The 18715-nt window shown below is 39.0% G+C and overlaps 2 protein-coding genes across 6 annotated transcripts in view; one reads left to right on the top strand and one right to left on the bottom strand.

The window, feature by feature from the left end:
- Window positions 1-13731, bottom strand: part of LOC140329100 (uncharacterized) — a 143400-nt gene extending 129669 nt beyond the window's left edge. For 2 of the 5 annotated variants that reach the window (XR_011920423.1, XM_072409195.1), the window contains exon 1: window positions 13553-13684. The gene's annotated coding sequence lies outside the window, so the exon portion shown is untranslated. Of the gene's footprint in view, window positions 1-5548; window positions 6257-13552 lie in introns of those variants that run through there. The other 3 variants (XM_072409196.1, XM_072409197.1, XM_072409198.1) reach the window with 3 other exon arrangements.
- A 988-nt stretch (window positions 13732-14719) lies between these two features.
- Window positions 14720-18715, top strand: part of NUP133 (nucleoporin 133) — a gene marked incomplete in the record, with an annotated part of 161866 nt that continues 157870 nt past the window's right edge. Inside the window, 2 exon segments of the mRNA XM_072409194.1 lie at window positions 14720-14754; window positions 17413-17511.

Genomic DNA, 18715 nt, shown 5'->3' with positions numbered 1-18715 from the left:
CTGATGCACTTGGTACAGCGTAGTTGCAGCTTTTCTAGACCGTTCAAATAAAAGTCTTTTGGTTGGACCGCAAACAAGCTCTTCGTTCCATCTTTGATGTCGAAATGTCCTCAAAACATTGGCCCTTTGGGTGTTTCTTCAAATTCGGGAAAATAATAGTCCGAAGGGGCCAGGTCAGATGAGTAGGGGGGATGGTGGACTAATTGGAAACTCAGGGTGTTTAATTTGGCAGCCACAACGTTGGACGTGTGCGCAGGTGCATTCCCCTGCAAAAAAAGGATTTCTTTGGTCAACTTTCCACGGCGTTTCAGCTTAATTGCCTCCTTCAGCTGGTCCAGGAGGTTAGCATAATACTGTCCGGTGATACTAGAGCCCTGAGGTATGTAGTCCACCAACAGAATACCGTCTTTGTCCCAGAAAACGAACGTCATGACTTTTTTTTTTTTGGGTTTGGAAATTCTTCGGCTGCAGGGACCCGATGTGGCGCCATTGCTTTGACTGTTCCTTGGTTTCAGGATCATAGATGTGGAGCCCAGTTTCATCCTCAGTCACTAACCTAGCCAGTCACTAACCTAGCCAAAAACGTCCTGTGCAGCTTCAAAATGGGCCAAAACAGCTTTGGATGCTTCAACTCGTTCCTTCTTCTGATCACTGTTCAAATATTTTGGCACCCATTTAGCTAAAAGCTTGCGCAAGTCTATGATAGTGGTGATAAACCCAACACGCTCCCGTGAGATGTCAATTATCTGGCTTTTTTGTGGATATTCGCCAGTCCTCAAAAATCAGCTCATGGACAGCATCGCAGGTTGCCGGGTCAGTTGAGGTTGGGTGGCGTCCACTGCGGGGCTCATCTTCAATGGTGAAATGCCCAGTCTTGCCATCAAGATATGCCCCCTTCTCCCCCAGTGTTTGTGACATTTCAGTGTGAATGTCTTTTGCGGACTTTCCCTGGAGAAACAAAAGCTTTATGACGGCCCTTAACTCCAACAATTGCTTAAAGTGGTAGTGCTGATTAAGTATTTATATAAAGTATGTGGAGAAAGGTAAAAATAAATATGATAATATGAATTAGAAAAAAAAATACACACCTGTCCAAGTTGTATTTAATATTAAAAAACAAAACAATCGTACAGAACCTATCTTGTTCATAACCTAAAAACAGCCTGAATTATTGTAACATTAGGCACCTTTAAACCTATTCTAAGTGTTAAAATGATAAATTATTGCATTTCAGCATTTCAAACAGACTAATGTAAACTGTCCTGAGACATCTTAATTACTATAAGACAGCGAGCTATGGACACCACTATACTTTCCTAAACAAATTTTCCTGATCTTTGATGCCAAAAAGGTTTAAAAAAAAAAAATAAAATAAAAAAACTGGCACTACATAGTTTTGAGAATATTTTTATAACTACAATCACTATTGACACATTGCACATAACCTTTCTACATGGCACATTGTTGCATACTATCTCTCAGAAACCAAAAAAAGTGTATAGAGCAGGTGTGTAGTGGGGCAGGCACGGGTTCCCACCCGTGCCCTCAATTTTTTCAGGAGTGGGTCTTTGGTGGTCTGCGGCTCTGACCGGTCTTTCACCTGACCCCTGTACTGATCGGAGGCTCCTAGAGGTGGGTGCAGAGTGTGGGTTTCTGGATACAACCCACCCACTCTCCTATTTGCAGCTCAGACCTGCGATGGGAGAGTGGGCGAGGTCTGGTATCATGACGCCACTCTGGGGGAAGTGTCTTCCCCTTTAGGTGACACAGGTAGGGGTGTAGTGGGGCAGGCATGTACCTTGCCTCCTCCTCCTCTTTTTTTGTGACTATACCTTTGGCATAGAGGCAAGTGGAATTTTTTTTAAACCCCCTAACATTGGGCCAGATCGATACAGTTAATTGCCTGATTTCTACGCCTAAAATCTCAGCCTTAGCTAATGTATATGTATGTAGAATAAATTATACTATGTACAACATATTACCATAAAATGTATTATATAAGAATGTATGATGTATTTTATTTAATCTCTAACACTCTGGCTCTACAAAAAATGTCCAATGTTTCCCTTTAAAAAAAGATTTTCCCACTATTTTTAATCTCAAGCTTTCCTACCAGGAGAGATAGGCCCTCAAACCCCATGGTGACCTTTTTCACTTGCTTTACTGACTTTCCACTTTTACAGTCTAACAGTTAAGCCAAAATACCAGAAAAGAAAGAAAAGTGGCTGATGCAAATGTGCTTCCCCAAAGCACTACAGCTCAGCTCTACTGAACTCTGGAATTTAGATGAGTCAATCAAATGTGATTACCAAAAGTATGAAATACAATATATACTATACTACAATTCCTTGCATCTCTGCATTACAGTCTCATTGGGAGTTACCTACTTGTTTGTAGGTACCTAAAAGGCATGAAAATCTTAAAGCGAATCATCAAATTTTTGTCTAACCCTTTATATACGAAAATATTAAGGGTTTTGTTTTTTTTTTTTTTAATTGAAAGGGGAGGGCCTAATGTCAGTGAAGACTGAACAGGAAATCCGCAGTCTCAAGCATGCAAGCGCAATGAGAGGGGCACTTTTTTTTACATTTGCAGGGAATTGGGTCACCTTAACTTGCACCTGTGCAGAAGCACCATCAGAAAAATGGAAGACGACGTAAGAAAATAGCAGCACCAAGTGTCCAGGCCGGGAAGAAGGAAGGAAGGCTGATTGGACTATGGGTGATGGGTTTCCACCTGTAAGGGCAAGTGCCTTTTTTTATGGAAGTATGTAGGAAAAGGTAGACAAATACAGGTAAGCATACCTACAATTTGGGTTATTGAATCAGACAAGTTACTTTTTGGAATCAACTTTCTATGCTCAGTTTTAGCTTCAGTTGGCCAGTGGGTAGTTTGTTTCAATAGCAACCTTCAACCAGTGAAGATTCTAACCTCCCAAATACACACATATATTTTTATTTATATATTATTTATACTACACAGGCACACTTGTTCCACCTGTTGATGCACATATCTAATCCATTAAGCATATAGCAGAAACTCAATGCATTTAGGTGTGTAGACATCGACAAGATAACCTGCTGAACTTCAACTTGAGTGTCAGAAGGGGGTGGATAGGTAATTTAAAAAAAGAAGAAATTCAAATATAGAAATTCAATAACAGCTGATCAGCTGGAATTTTCATGCACAAACATCTTTAGGGTTTAACAGAGACTGGTCAAAAAGAGGGAAAATAGCTAGTGGCATTTCTCAAAAATGCATTATTGATGCTAGAGGTCAGAGGGGATTGGCAAGAGTGGGTCAAACTGATATAAACAAAGTGTAAAGTGGACGGTGAACATAAATGTATATTCCTGCACTCATTCTTACACCCCAAAGCCAAGGAACTCTAGCTTAAGGAAGCAACTAAAAACTCTTCTTCAATCACAGTTGGTATGATATTCTCCAAAACACATAAATCTTACATTCTCTCCACAAAACAACATAGATCACACTCCAAAACATTTCATACCTGGCAATATGCAACCAACACAATCATGAACAAATTTAATTTTATGATGCAAAGAGCCCCCATGGTGTCTGAATTCCACACTGGCATAAGCCTTTTGACACAATGATATTAACTCCAAAGCTCCCAAAATTATCTAATCCTATGAAATAAAAATCATCAAGTGGAATACAGAATAGGCATGTTTAAATGTTTACACTTCCCTGACCTTAATGCTAACAGACCACTATAATTGTCTTCATACAATAAACCAATTAAGTATTTACTGTAACAAAGCCCTTTAGATCACAGTTTTGGAGTGTGACACCAACAACTTACCTCCACTATAATCTTTGGGACCGCTTTTGTATGCTAAACATTTTTAGGATCAAGTTGTATTTCTGAACCTAGTTTGTACTCAGAATAGCCAATAATTCTCTAAATCGGGCTCATCACTTTTTCACTTGGATAATCTGCAGTTGTCAGGAAAGTAATCATTTAGAGCTGGCTCTTTTACCAATTCTCACTAGTCTAAATTAAAACGTTTTAAAACTGAATGGGTTAAGAGCTCCCTTTAATAAACACACATTTTTTTTAAATGGGAGAAATTTATTAACATATTGAACAACTATAACTATGTTTAAGATTTACATAATGGTATTTGGGGATCAAAGATTCCACATACCAACTTTATCAATCATGTCTGCTATTATTTCAATACACTTTTCTTGTTTTGTTAGTGTGAATTGATGCACCATGTTTGAACCCATAAGGAAGCATTGCATATTGTCTACAGATGCACCAGTTATTATTCTAAATTTAAAATTTTGCATACTTGAGATAAAATAAAAAAACAAAAAAAAAAAAACATTATAATAAAAAAGGAAATACAGTCAGCAGCCAACAAACATGAAGCATATTTATATATGCTCTTAAATCATGCAAAATTGTGACGCTAAATAAAAAACAAACTGCACAAGTGGTGTGAAATAACAATACATATAACTAATATTCAAAGACAATGTTCATTAACATTTAGGTAGAGGAGTCTCCTCAAATCAACAAGTATCCAATACAACATGAAAAAATGCAGGCAACACCAGAAAATGCATGCCTTTGCCTCCACTTGACAGTTAACACTCACCAGAACTCCAAGACCACAATACAAATCAGCATCACACTCTTAGGTTAAATCAACCATAAATCAAAAAAAATAAAAAAATAAAGGGAACAGTCTTTTGCCGGAGTTGCTGAATACCTAAATGTTTGGTAAATCTTTGAGTCACCCTATCCCGTCCTTGAGCCTGCGATCCATACGGGCAAAAGGTTGCTGACCCCAAAGACCACCAAAATTTTCTCTGGACAACTGATTGATGACCTCTAGTCTGTTGGATGTGGGAGCACTCATTTTCTGATGTCAGCTTTATTTTTTCATGTTGTATACAGTGATCTCCCCAGCCCCTTTTAGCCATGTGCATCTTCTGGCACTTTTTAGTAGCCAGTCGTCTGCTTCTTGGGTGGTTACTGAAAAGTTGGGTCAAAATACAGGGGCGACCACTGCCTACAGCTTCTTTCGACCCAGTTTAAAAAATATTCTGGGATATGGGACACCCAGTGAGATTTGAGGAGACCATCATTCAGTGCCTTATTTCTTTTATATAGTAATCCAACTTGTTCAGTTACACATTGTGAAGCAAAAATCATAAATACCTATACAAAAAGGTGACTATAGAAATCCTTCATCTGATAATCTAACATATGCTGCTTTAAAAGCTATTCCAAACGGCACAGCAAATATGTTTTTTTTTTTTTTTGTTTTGTTTTTTTGTCTGCAGGAGTTATTTAGATTTTTGTTTTAGGGGGAGGATGCTCAAAAATTTTGCCAACCTAGTGTACACAATGCTGAAAACATGGTCAAGTCATAAATTTCAATTTTAACCTCCTGGGCTGGGTGGTAACCCCAAGTGTGACTCGAGGTAGAAAAAAGATGCTACTAGCGTTAACCCGAGTCACACTCGGGGTAGGTAAACCTATAGGAAAGATAGTAAATACAGCACTTACCTGATCTGCCGGCGTCCAGTGTCGTCCTTTGTGTCTTCTGCACTCGGTAAGTCACCAGGACTTCCGTTTAGGGCGGGAGATTCAAATTCATTTGTATTGCATTCAATACAAAATAACTGTAGATTTAGAGTGGATTTATATGTGTAAAAGCAGTACATTGTCTTTCATGAACATTTTACAGTATAATATTACAGTATGAGTGTATTATTTTTTTTAAGTTTATTTAATTTATTATTTTGACACGATTTTGGGTTTCAAACTTAAATATACTCATACTATTTTATTATGCTGTAAAATAAATTTTCACGAAAAACAATGTACCGCTTTTAGACATAAAAATCCAGACAGAAATGAACAGCCAAAGAGGTTTAAGTCAAAAAGTTCAATGTGAGAGAATATGTAGGCTGCAAGAACACCCCTCTTTATAGAGTTGTGTACCTCCTAACTTTAAATTCATAAGTATAATACATAATTTTAAATTTGATGATCATTTCACAATATATATTAAGACTATAGGTTTACACAAAGTTGGACCCAAACTTCCAGTTATTAAGATGACTTTTGCGGTCCGGTTTTACTCCTACTCATGGCAAAAAACGTTAAAACCTAATAAAACAACCAAAGAATTCCAGTAAAAGTTATGTTTAAGGTAATGAATTAATAAATCAACAGAGAATGACAACGACCTAATTATCACATGGCCACATCCCTAGTTTAACTAGCAGTTGGACTTTGAGGGGTTAACTCAATGAATGGGACTTTATAGGCTAACCATATTCAATTTCCACACGTGTATCAAAAAAACACTTTTTAATAAATACCATTAAGAACATAACATTTAAAACTTATTAAAATGTGCAACAAACAATCACATAATCCTGTCTGAGTTGCCCAATCCTAGGGGCATACCCTGCTGATTTTCGACATGGAGTTGGCCTATACACAAGTGGCTTCCCATGTGGGGACGCCAAATGCAGGCACCCTAGAGCAGCAGTAGGAACTTAAGTTGAATGGAGACAGGATGAAAAGAATAGTTGACTACATATACAAAACATTTGTTTGAAAACTTAGATAATGGTGCTTATTAAGCCACTATTATCAAGAAACAGAATTAAAGAAAGGACATATAACAGATTTGACTCTTAGTTCATGTCATTGCTGTCCTTGCCGGCACTCACCTATTGAGGTGCTGCTTTATGTGCCACAGGAACCAGATATTTCTCTCTCTCCTTCCTGAAGGAGCGGATCGATTCCGTGAAACGCGTCGACAATTAGCAGGGTATGCCCCTAGGATTGGGCAACCCAGACAGGAATATGTGATTATTGAGAAGATACATGATCACACTGTGTAAAAATATAAACGGTCCATATAGAGAACTCTCTTCCCCATTATTCACTTTGAGATTACAAAGAACAAGAGGGCACTCTTTGCGTCTGGAGGAAAAGAAGTTTAAGCTCCAGATAAGGAAGGGATTCTTCACTGTAAGGTCCGTTAAAATGTGGAATCGGCTCCCTCAGGAAGTAGTTTCAGCAGCTACTATATATTGCTTTAAGAAAAAGCTGGCTGTTTTTCTAGAAGCACAGAATATAACTGGGTAAAAGGCTTTAAAGTAAAAACAACAGTGACTGTTGATCCAGGGAACATGCGATTGCCTCATGGAATCAGGAAGGAATTTTTTTTCCCCTGTTGAGGCAAGTTGTACCAGGTATTTTTTTGCCTTCCTCTGGACCAACTATGTCTTATAGGGTTTTATATCTGGGATATGTTTATTTCCTTGGTGGTTGAACTGGATGGACTTATGTCTTTTTTCAACCTAACCTACTATGTAATTATGGTTGTTGTACATTTTAATGAGCTTTAAATGTTATGATCCTAATGTTATTTATTAAAAGTATGTTTTTTTTGATACACGTAGAAATTGAATATGGTTGGCTTATAAAGTCCCATTAATTAAGCTAGCCCCTCAAAGTCATATTGATAGGTAATGAATTAGTTACCTATCAATAGGCTTATGGGACATTGTCTAAATGTTATGGGATACATGTAATTTACACACATTTATTTATTTATTTTCATTTTGTCACTAACGTTGTGTTATTGGGGCAACACGAAAGGTATGCAAGTCATATGTACTTCTAACTAATAATAATGGTGTTGACAATATGTTGGTTTAAAAGTGATTATTTTAGTTGAAATTACACCAGTTCCTTTTAGTATGTATTATATATAGGAAAGGTCTTTTTACTCCAGCTCCTCCTCCATTCCTCCTGTGCTTTTTGGCCAATTTTTAAGGGAACCTTTTAAGTTTAGGGAGAGGGAATAACAGATGATATCTTAAGGATGATGTTATATTAAAGATTTCCTATTTAAGGTAAATTGTACAAACATTTAATTATTTACAAATTGTGCAATCTATACAAAAATTATTTTGCGCTTTTGCAATTTTTGCATAACTAATTTGTTCCTAAAAATAAGATTATGTTCTTTTTAATAGGATTGTTTCCCAATATTTTAGCTGCCTTAAAAAAAGGATACACAATCAGGTTTTTAAGCCATGTATGGCCCTCAAGTACCACATAAAGGTTCCGTGGGGGTGTGACGAGTATCTTTGGCAAAGCTCTGAAGAATCTTACACCTTAAAGATTCTTAGCTAGGTTAATAATCAACAAAATAAAACAAAAAAAAATGCAGTCATACAATTGCTGGTTGCTAAAGGCTCCAAACCTCAAATGACGTTTCCCCTCATTGGGTTGAACTTCCAGATTTTAAGGTATATATTCTTATGACCAGATTTGTAAGTGTAGAGAATACTTTGTTGAAGAAGGACTTATCTCTTGAGAATCTGCTACTCAGGAATTATGCAAAGAGGTAAAGTTCATAAAGATGGGGTTAAAGTAGGTTATGCTGGTTATTTTTTTCTTAAGTGCCAGGGATACAGGAGATCTCTTCTCAATCTCTAGGATAATTGAGAACCAGGCCCTAATTGGGCAAAGAGGGAATATCAGAATTACTATGCACAATTCCACCTCAAGCTTTCGTGCAAGGAAAGAAGGAAATATATACAGTTAGGTCCATAAATATTTGGACAGACAACTTTTTTCTAATTTTGGTTCTGTATATTACCACAATTCATTTTAAATGCAACAACTCAGATGCAGCTGAACTGTACACTTTCAGCTTTGATTCAGTGGGTTGAGCAAAAAGATCGCATAAAAATGTAAGGAACTAAAGACTTTTTTTTAATTTTTTTTTTTTTTTTTTACACAATCACTTCAATTAAAGGGCTCAAAAGTAATTGGGACAATTGACTCAAAGGCTATTTCATGGGCTGGTGTGGACAATTCCGTAGTTATGTCATTATCAATTAAGCAGATAAAAGGCCTGGAGTTGATTTGAGGGGGAGGGGGGGTTGCTTGTATGTGGAGGATTTTGACAACATGCGGTCAAAGTAGCTCTCTATGCAGGTGACACAAGACATCCTTATGCTGCAAAAACAGAAAAAACCCATCCAAGAAATTGCTACAAAATTAGGAGTGGCAAAATCTACAGTTTGGTACATCATGAGAAAGAAACAAAGCACTGGTAAACTCAGCAACGCCAAAAGACCTGGACATCCAGCAAAGACAACAGCGATGGATGATGGCAGAATAATTTCCATGGTGAAGAGAACCAACCAAGTGAACAACACTCTCCAGGAAGTAGGCGTATCTCGATATCCAAGTCTACCATAAAAAGAAGACTGCATGAAAGTAAATACAGAGGGTGAACTGCAAGGTGCAAGCCACTCATAAGCCCCAAGAATAGAAAGGGTAGATAGGACTTTTGATTGGAGTTTTCGAAAAACATTCTTTAGGACAGATGAAACCAAGATCAACCTTTACCAGAATGATAGCAAGAAAAAAGTATGGCGAAGGCGTGGAACAGCTCATGATCCAAAGAATACCACATCATCTGTAAAACGTGGCGGAGGCGCAGGCGGAGGCCCCCATTCTCTTTGTTTTTGCCAATTCATGCTCAACAAATCTGCTGCAAAATTCTTCCCTATGTGCACTGCTGTGATGATGTTCCTCTGTTACTAAAAGTTACTAAACTAACAGATCTCAATTTTGTTCTTCCTTGCCAACTGAGGTATGGAGCAGCTGTATTGTCACAAAAAAGCACATGCTTTGATGAATTTTGGGTCCAAAAGGTTGAAGGGCTTCTGCCTACAGCTTGCAGATCCTTTCTTTTGAAGACCTAATCTTGAATGACTCCACTGCTCCATGGGTCACTTTTTCTGCAGGTGCATGTGTAAATGATGCATGTGTAGTTAACTACCTGGGCAGTTTAAGACTAAGATCTGTTCTAAAACACATTAGCAGTCTCGGCCCACAAAAGCAATTACTGTTTGACTGATTTGGCCAAATGCAGAGAGTGGAGGCACGGGTGTATTAACTACATATAGGAGATCCTATAAGGACTGGCCCATGGCCAGCACTAACCCCTCATCCAAGCAGATTTGCGTGATGAAAAACCCTTGCGAGTCTTTCTGCATTTCTAGCCTGTACCCTTCTAAAAGACATCCAAAGGAAGGAGTGTCTAAAAGACATGGAGGAAGCCCATAGGTCTTGTACTGATTAACAACTAGGTGTCATTATTTGGTTTTCAAATAGAAGAGGGCTAAACACAAGCCTCATTCCCCATTATCCTTTCCTGTTACAGTCAGGTTCCGATTTCTGAGTATCTTCTAGCAGTCAGCTAACACTTCCAATTCTGGCCACAAACTTGCTTACCATCAAATGGCAACCTACAAAGCTTTTAGGACATACTGCCCTGCGCACACTATTGATCACAAATGTGGAGCGGGTAACTATTTGGACTTTACCCAGGCATCCAAAATAAAAGCAACCCCTTTGGAGATCAGCTGTACTGTGTCTTTGAATACTTAACTAGTCACCCCTTGCTCTTAGGTCAGTTGGGACAAAAGTTGCTGCACCTAGACATCAATATCAGTGGGTAGACAAGTTGTTTTTTTTTTTTTTTTTTTTTTTTTTTTAAGATGCAGACAATCCGACTTTCCTATATTTTAAACGTCAAACATTTTGGCACAGACGTGTCTAACAAGAGGCACTTCACCTTCACTTCATTAGCCTGCTGTATTGGCAATGGATGAAAATCTTAATTCATAAATAAACGGAACATCAACTTGAACTCTGGGTCCTCCTCTTTCTTTCTTCAGGAACCAAAAAGATTCCTTTTTGAACTGTTATGGACTTTAAATTGTCCAGAACTTTTCCTGCAGAAGACATCACTTTGATTTCCTCAGTGTCTTCCACTGGGAACATATACCTGGAAGAATGCACATCCTCCTTCTCTCCAACCTCAGTTTTGGAAGATGAAAGGTTAGAAGGGCTAGAATTGGCCCCCTCTCCCCACATTTCCTTAGCTTTTTAAATGGAGTCTTAACAGGAAAAGTGATCACACCCAACCCTGTCTGGGAAAGTTGCTTAAAAAGTCCTCCAGAACTGATCTGAAAGATTGGAAAAAAAAGTAATTTCTTGTTTCTATGTCTCTATTAGATCCTAAAATTCTGGTGCAGACTCTTGTCCGACAAATATGTCAAACTGGTGCTGACATAGCTGCTTCTTCCCAGAGCTAGACAATTTCTCTGTCATAAGTGGCACACTTCTTGGATTCTGCAGAAGCTTTTTTCCTGAAAAACACAAAATGGGGCTAGGAGATCACAATAATTCACCACCAAAAGAGGAAGGAGTAAAAGCACCTCTCCCCTACCCCTCCCCCACACCCCCCCCACACACACACACACACACACTCCTGCACCACCATCAAATAAGGGAGAAGGAAGGCTCTAGGACAGCCGCATCCCAAAGGGAACTCATTACTGAAGAGACAGTTCCCTGCTTCCTGGATACTGATGCAGTTTAGACCTACATGGCAGAGTCTGCAGGTCATGCAAAAATCGAATGGAACTGTTCTTGTGAAGTATGAGGATGCCAAAAAATGACATATCTAGTAACCTCAGAATCAGGATGTCCACAGCTCCCTAGACAACTCTCGCCCCCACATCGGCGCAGACATGGAACCCCCACCAGAGAAACAATTCTTTTTCCATACAACCAAAACGCATAACTGTAAACCACACAACCAACTAAATCCCCTCTCATCAAAGAGGACCTCTCATCAAAGGATGGCTGAATGGTAGCCCCCATCATAAAACTGTAATGTGGAGAAAGAGGAGGAAATTAGCTGGCCCAGGACAACTCCCCCCCCCTTCCCCACCTTGGACAAGCAAGAACCAAAAAATTATTGGGGCCATGCAGCTGACCTGCTGGTAGAGAAAACAATACATGGCAGATTAATTTTTTTAATAGAGGCAGGAAGAACCTGAACCGGCTGTAATGGTAGATGGAAGCCTTTAACTCTTTGTTCTTGTGTTTCCTGGAGAGGGTGAAGGGATCAGCTTTATGAATTATTCTAGTAGATGAACTGGAATTTCATTTTTACTATTTTACAAACATAAATTTGGTATATACATTAAAACATGTTTTTTACTTAAATGGTAATGTGTAACCTCAAATCCAAAGAATAAAATGACCAATTACCTTGAATACACTTTATTATATAGAACATGTGATGCCAATAAATTTTAAGGTTTTGAATGTGAGCTATAGTGTTAAAAAGCAAAAAAAATCTACTGTATCATTTTCTAGACTTTAGTACATGATTCAGCAAACCTCCAAACACACATCCCAGAGACACTAAGAGCCTTCTGTGCTGTAACACAAAGAAATTAGCTGTTGTAGACAACTTCCTCTGCTGACCCTTACAAAAGCTGGTCTATCCGTATTAGTAAAAGGCTGCTAAAAGGTGTGTTGTGTTTAGGAAGCCTGTCTTTTCACCACAGGTATGCACAGCGGATGTTTATAAATTTGCCACAGTGAGTTCATAAATGGTGTTGAGGGATTGTTTTACACATCAAATTATCACCTGAGACAAGCTTGGGCAACAATCATCTGACGTATGTACACATTCAAGTTCTATTTATCGAATGGGGATCGAATTTTTGTTGATGCAATACAATACCAATCCCTAAAATAAGTTAATATTGGAAAAAAAATATTTCCTTTGTATGCTATCTGCTACACGCTGTGTCCAAGAGTGATTTGTCACACCACATTTTAGTTTTTAAAGCAGTTTAAAGTATATATATATCAGTGTTCTCCCCAGTGCCTTTTAGCTGGGCTCACCACCCGGCACTTTTCAGCAACCACCTGGCTGTTTTCGTTCATTACTGATGAGTTGGGTCACAATACAAGCACCAGCAAACACCTGCAAAACCCTAGCAGTTATCACCTGTTACTACTCCGGGGTGCATTGCTATTTCTAGTATGTACTCATGAGAGGTAAACATTGCAATTTTCACCACTAGTCTGGACAGGTGATACTTTTATGCACCAGAATAATTTTTGACAGAATAGGTAATTCATAATATTTCCCCAATTCAACAAAATTCAATTATCGCTATGGTGTAATAACCTTTTAAAATCAGTTCTTTACAAGAAAATATATTTCTGATTAGTATATAGAACTAGCCTTCAAAAACCGTTTACACCTACCTATATTTAAGAATATATTGCTTTGTATTCCTTTAGCACTTAGGTTATTGACATTTACACATTATGTTGCAGCTCAGGAACCCATAATAGCATTTTATAAACAATAATTAACATACATATTTGAGTTTAATAAAACATACAAGTTTTACACATCACTCTTTGGGGTTTGTAAGACACAGTAGCCATTGATTTAGCAAGCTGCTATTCAGCTTCCTAGATTCACATCCATTCTAGGAACGTAAATGAGAGTCATAACATAATCAGCAACAAAACACACATGCCATTTCTATGCAAACAGGCAACACTGTGTCTATAATATCCAAATACTGCTCACATGCAGCACGCTTTTCTAAAAACTTAAAAAAAGCTAAAATCTTTATTATTTACCAACTCGAGTCCCTAAGGGTTCCCTTTACTAGACCTTTGCTTATCATCCCATCTTTCGCTCCATTTTGTTTTCCTCCATACCTCGTACTGATGCTCTCCTTCTGCGTTAGCCACTCAGCTATGTAACCCCACCCCTGGCAGTCACGGGTTGTACGGGTCATAGCTGAAGGGGCTGGTCCGGGCTAGCACTAGGCGGTGAATTATAGTATAACTTGGTATAGTATAGCAAGTATACCTAATAAAGAAAAAAAAGACTGTAGCTGTATGCTTTAGGACTGTGAAACAGTAACCCCAATATAAAATTTACTGAACCAAATGTAGTTTATACCTATTTCGCTTAATCTGTTCTCTAGAGGTCGCACAAAGCACAAAATACAAAACTAGTTGAGACCGCCCAACACGCTCACAGACGTACACTATTCGATCGCCAAAGCGCCGGTGAAGCATGCTTTGACGTCATAACAAGTGGCCGCATAGGTCATAGTTGTGTTACACGATATTCTCAAGTCTGTTCTGAGTAGTTTGGCGGGAGCAGTAAATTTAACAAGATTAAAAAATTCTGCCGATATGTTCCCATCACCCCGTTCCCAGGTTGGAGTGAACGCTCGGCGACCCCTTACTAATCGGGTTCCCGCTGGAAGGAAGAGTCTCGGACCTGGAGTATCCGGTATCTCTTCGCCTTCCTCGGTATTTCCGCCTGCCGGGAGCAGAGTTGCAGTTGGTGGTTCTTGGTAGGTCAATTTACCCAAGAAAATGGGTAATGCTTTTCAGCATATACTAAACATGATTCATCTTTTGTTTATTAAAGTGGTAATTTGAGCAATCAGAGTTGAGATCTGATTATAATACCTCTCGCTCTCTCCCCTCCTCTCGCTCTCTCCCCTCCTCTCGCTCTCTCCCCTCCTCTCGCTCGCTCTCTCCCCTCCTCTCGCTCGCTCTCTCCCCTCCTCTCGCTCGCTCTCTCCCCTCCTCTCGCTCGCTCTCTCCCCCCTCCTCTCTCTTTCTCTCTCCTCTCTCTCTCTCCTCCTCAAGTTATTTTGGCATGCTTATTTGTTTTTATTACTGAAATGTTGTTCGATTTATTTTTAATATATTTTGCAGATCAACTTTTAAGTTTCAAAATCAGTGACTTTGGATGGGCTTGGTTAGTATACGGTGATCGCATTACAATCTGGAAGATAAGCCAGTCTCTGTCTGTAAAGGTAAGGTCATCATATATTTTTATAAAGAAAGCAAACCCAAAAAACGACCCAAAGAAAAAAAATATACTTACCTTCAATCCCATAGGGCAGTCGATCTGTCCGGAGGGTTCTTTCATCGGGTCCAGCTCCGTCCTGGCATCTGTCTTAAGGACAGCACGCTAGGTGCTGCCATCTTCTCTCTGTTTTTCCGGGTTCTTGTTTCTTCGTCGCCTGATGCAGGCGCAAGATTGGGTGACCTGGATGGGTAAAAATATTACTGATCTCACTACTCAAAACACAAACAAAACTTTTACCTTACATAAAAGGGTTGTCTACCCTTTTATGTAATGTGAAAATTCTGAGTTTAGGTACGCTTTAAGATCCTGAAAAATGATAAAATACTGAAGATAGGTTTGTAGGATTTGGAAAAGAACAGGAAAATCCTAGGAAGAACAAGGGAGCATCAGCTGCCTCCTTGTGATGAGTCAGTGGCCCCCTATCTCATTTTTCTTTCATGCTGCCCCTTCTTTGTAGTGTGGTAGTCTGCTGTGACTAGTATTGCAGATATCTGTAGTCTGTATGTGCTCTCTTGAAGGGACAAAAAATTTCTTCCTGATTCCATGAGGCAATACGATGTTAACTGGATCAGCAGTCTGTTATTTTTACTTTAAAACTTTAATACCCAGTTATATTCTGTGCTTCTAGAAAAGCATCCAGCTTTTTTTTAAAGCAATCTAGGTAACCACAAGTGTCTCCCACTTGCATCACCATTTGCGGTTTTACACTTTCCCGTTCCAGAGAAATTGGGGTTCAAATGAGAGAATTTGACAGAATAGAATGCCATGTAAGTTAGTTTTGTGACAGGTAGGTATGAATTTAGGGGCCCCACCACAATGCTTCTTGCTATGTAAGTGGCCCAGAGGGTTCCTAATTTGTATTTTAAATTTGAGCCAAAGTGGCTAAATAATAATAAAAAAAAAAACTGATATTACTTAAGGTATGATCAAGTTATGATAGGGGATCAAAAACAGGTAGGTGCTGCACATGCTTTAAGTATGAGAGAGGATTTGATACTTAGGGCTTGGGTAAATAGAAAGAGAACAAACAAGTAAACAAATTTACATCTCCTGAGAAACAATTCAGACATTATGGGCAGACAAATCCACTAATTAAGCTTTTGTGAGAGTGGAGAAAAAATAAGAACCAAATAGGTTTGTGTCCTACTTCAACAAAAGGGAGTGAGCCTAAGTAAACTTGTAGAATATTTCCAAGAATCCTTGGATTAGAAACTGTTTATTTCCACTCTATATTCAGATGTTTAGTTGATGTGTCCTTGTGTTGTGTTTGGGAATCGGTAATATCTTTCCAGTTTGTAAAGTTTCATCCTAGCATTCACCGATGACACAGAGTGACACAGGTCTCGCCCACCTGCAACACCTATACTCGAATAATCTCCTATTGCTTCCTGCTGGTGTTTTCTTTTCTCATTTCTATGCTGGCCTTAAACACACGGGGCTTTCATATCCCTTGCATATTGCCATACACTGACGCAGAGAAAGCATTTGATAGTCAGTTGTTGCTTTGTCTTGCCCTGAAGGACTTGAAACCTTGTATGCTTATCTAAATCCACTCTCTTTTCTCTACCCCATCTGCAATGGTGTGCAGTGGGGTACAGTGGGGCCCTTTTTTACCTTGATCTGAAATGGAACCAGATCGGAATGTCCCTTGTCTCCCCTAATCTTCTTTTTCACACTTGAGCATTTCCTTCACTGAGCAAAAAGTAGCAGGTTGCTAAAACAATCTTGGCAGATATTTAAACTTTACATACAGGGCCCTTGCTTAGTTTGACCCCAACCTCTTATGCTTCCCTCAGAGCTACTTTGTTGAGCATTCACTCTTCCCTGGAGGCTACAACATTTTCTCTGCATTCAACCTTAGTTACCCCTTCCTGGCATTCAAGATATTTCTACTTGACATTTAGACTATGGGCTTCCAATACCTCTTCCTATGTACAGAGCGTATCCATTTCTACAACAAAAACACTGATGTGATGATCTTAACCTGTCTATTTTGGGGTTTTGGAGGGACTGCTTTCAAACTTCCTTTTGGTCTTTAAATTCTACACATCTATCTGGACCTCTAAACTAGTATGATTGTGATGGCACTGTTGAGCATGCGTTCTATTCTGTTCCTAAACACACACCAGGCTCTGTTCCTAGAAACAAGATCTCAATGTTAAACTTGCCCAGCAGTAATCTCAAAAATAAATTTCCCTTGCTGGTCAGTCCTTCATTTGTAACAAGTTTCAGAAGTCTGTGGTAGGTGGTGCCAGGCTACAATTCACAACTACCAAGTTCCAGGCTCCCTGCATGTGCTTGACTTTATTTTCCCGGATTGCCTTTATTGTTGCTGGCGCTGTGGTTTTTCCCCTGGGGATTTACCATTAATCTGGCCCAAAAGATGCACAATTAGGACAGGACCAGAATATATGATAGTGAAATGTTGGAAAAGCTATATATTACTAGTAATATATAGGGAGTCCTTTTCAATTGCTTTAAATATAATCAAGAAATTAGAGATAAGAATTCTCACTGAATTATGTTTAATTTCACTAGTCATTAATTTTTAGTTATAATTATTTGATCTATTAATATATCTTCTTTTTTTTTTCTTTAACAGTTAGTATGTAAAGAGTTGCAACTACCACCCAGTGAATTCTCATCTTCCGCAGAACTCGTAGCCGTATCAGCTCACTCAGTTGATCCATCATCTGCACAGGCCAGTATCTTACAAATTTTCTTGAAAATATAGGCAAGATTAAATTTATCTGAACGCTCTAAAAGTACTAAGATTCTTTAGCAACATGGTAATACTGCTGCTCTGCTCATTGCACAATTTAATATTAATTACATTCATAAATATTTCAATCTATATCCTCTGGTTGATCCCTACCAACAGTCCTGTTGTTTTTAATGCTTTCAGTTCACACTCTAGTCCAGGCATGGGCAAACTACGGCGGGGGGGACGTTTCTCCGGACCTTTGGGTGTTAACGCGGCTCTGGCCAGTGCCACCCCGAGCAGGGTCAGGCGAAAGACCACGCCGGGTGCGCACCGGCCAGAGCCACGAAGCATGTCCCCGGATCAGAGCCTGCAATGGCAGAGTGGGTGGGTTGTGTGAAGTGAGACAACCCAGCCCACTCTCCTATCGCAAACTAAGAGTCTGGGATGTGAGAGTGGGGGGCTGTGTCACTGCACACAATCCGCCCACTCTCCCATCACAGGCTCTGAGCTTGAGATTGGAGAGTGGGCGGGCTGTCACTGCACACTAAATCACAGGCTCAGATCTGTGATGGGAGAGTGGGAGGGGTTATGCCAATTATGATGTCACGTTCAGGGGCGTCATGATGGCATAACCCAGCCCAGTCTACCATCGACCCGGCCCCTCTGGCAATTTTTTTTTCAGATTGTGGTCCCTGACTAAAAAAATGTTTGCTCACCCCTGCTCTAGTCTCACTACAGATTGGTTTCCTGGTCTAGAGGTATGGTATTACTTGACTAGGTCCATAAAGTTACTTTTTGCTGTGGATTTAGGCCATTCATGTTCGGTGTTCCTTCAAACTTTATGCAATTTTTGTGCTACTTTGAATTTGTGAGTGTACCTTTTTTTTATTATTATGATTTTTTAGATACATTTATTTTACTAAACTACATTGGTTTTCTCTGTTTGTTTTGTTTTCTTTTTCGTACCATGTAGTATACATAGCATTTAGGCGAAACTGTCAGTAAAATAAAAAAAAAACTTCTGCGGAATCCCTGATCTGCAGCCACAGCTGGCCTCCTTTTTTTTTTTTTTTTTTTTTTTTTTTTTTTTTTTTTTTTTTTTTTTTTTTTTTTTTCAATGACATATTAGGATCAAAGTACTTTATAATCATTACTAAATGAGAATTATGTAAAGCAGTATTATGTAAAAACGTGCATTCTA

Source organism: Pyxicephalus adspersus, chromosome 4 (genome assembly GCF_032062135.1).
Source record: "Pyxicephalus adspersus chromosome 4, UCB_Pads_2.0, whole genome shotgun sequence".
NCBI classification, from domain to species: domain Eukaryota; kingdom Metazoa; phylum Chordata; class Amphibia; order Anura; family Pyxicephalidae; genus Pyxicephalus; species Pyxicephalus adspersus.
This window is presented reverse-complemented; position numbering and strand designations above follow the sequence as displayed.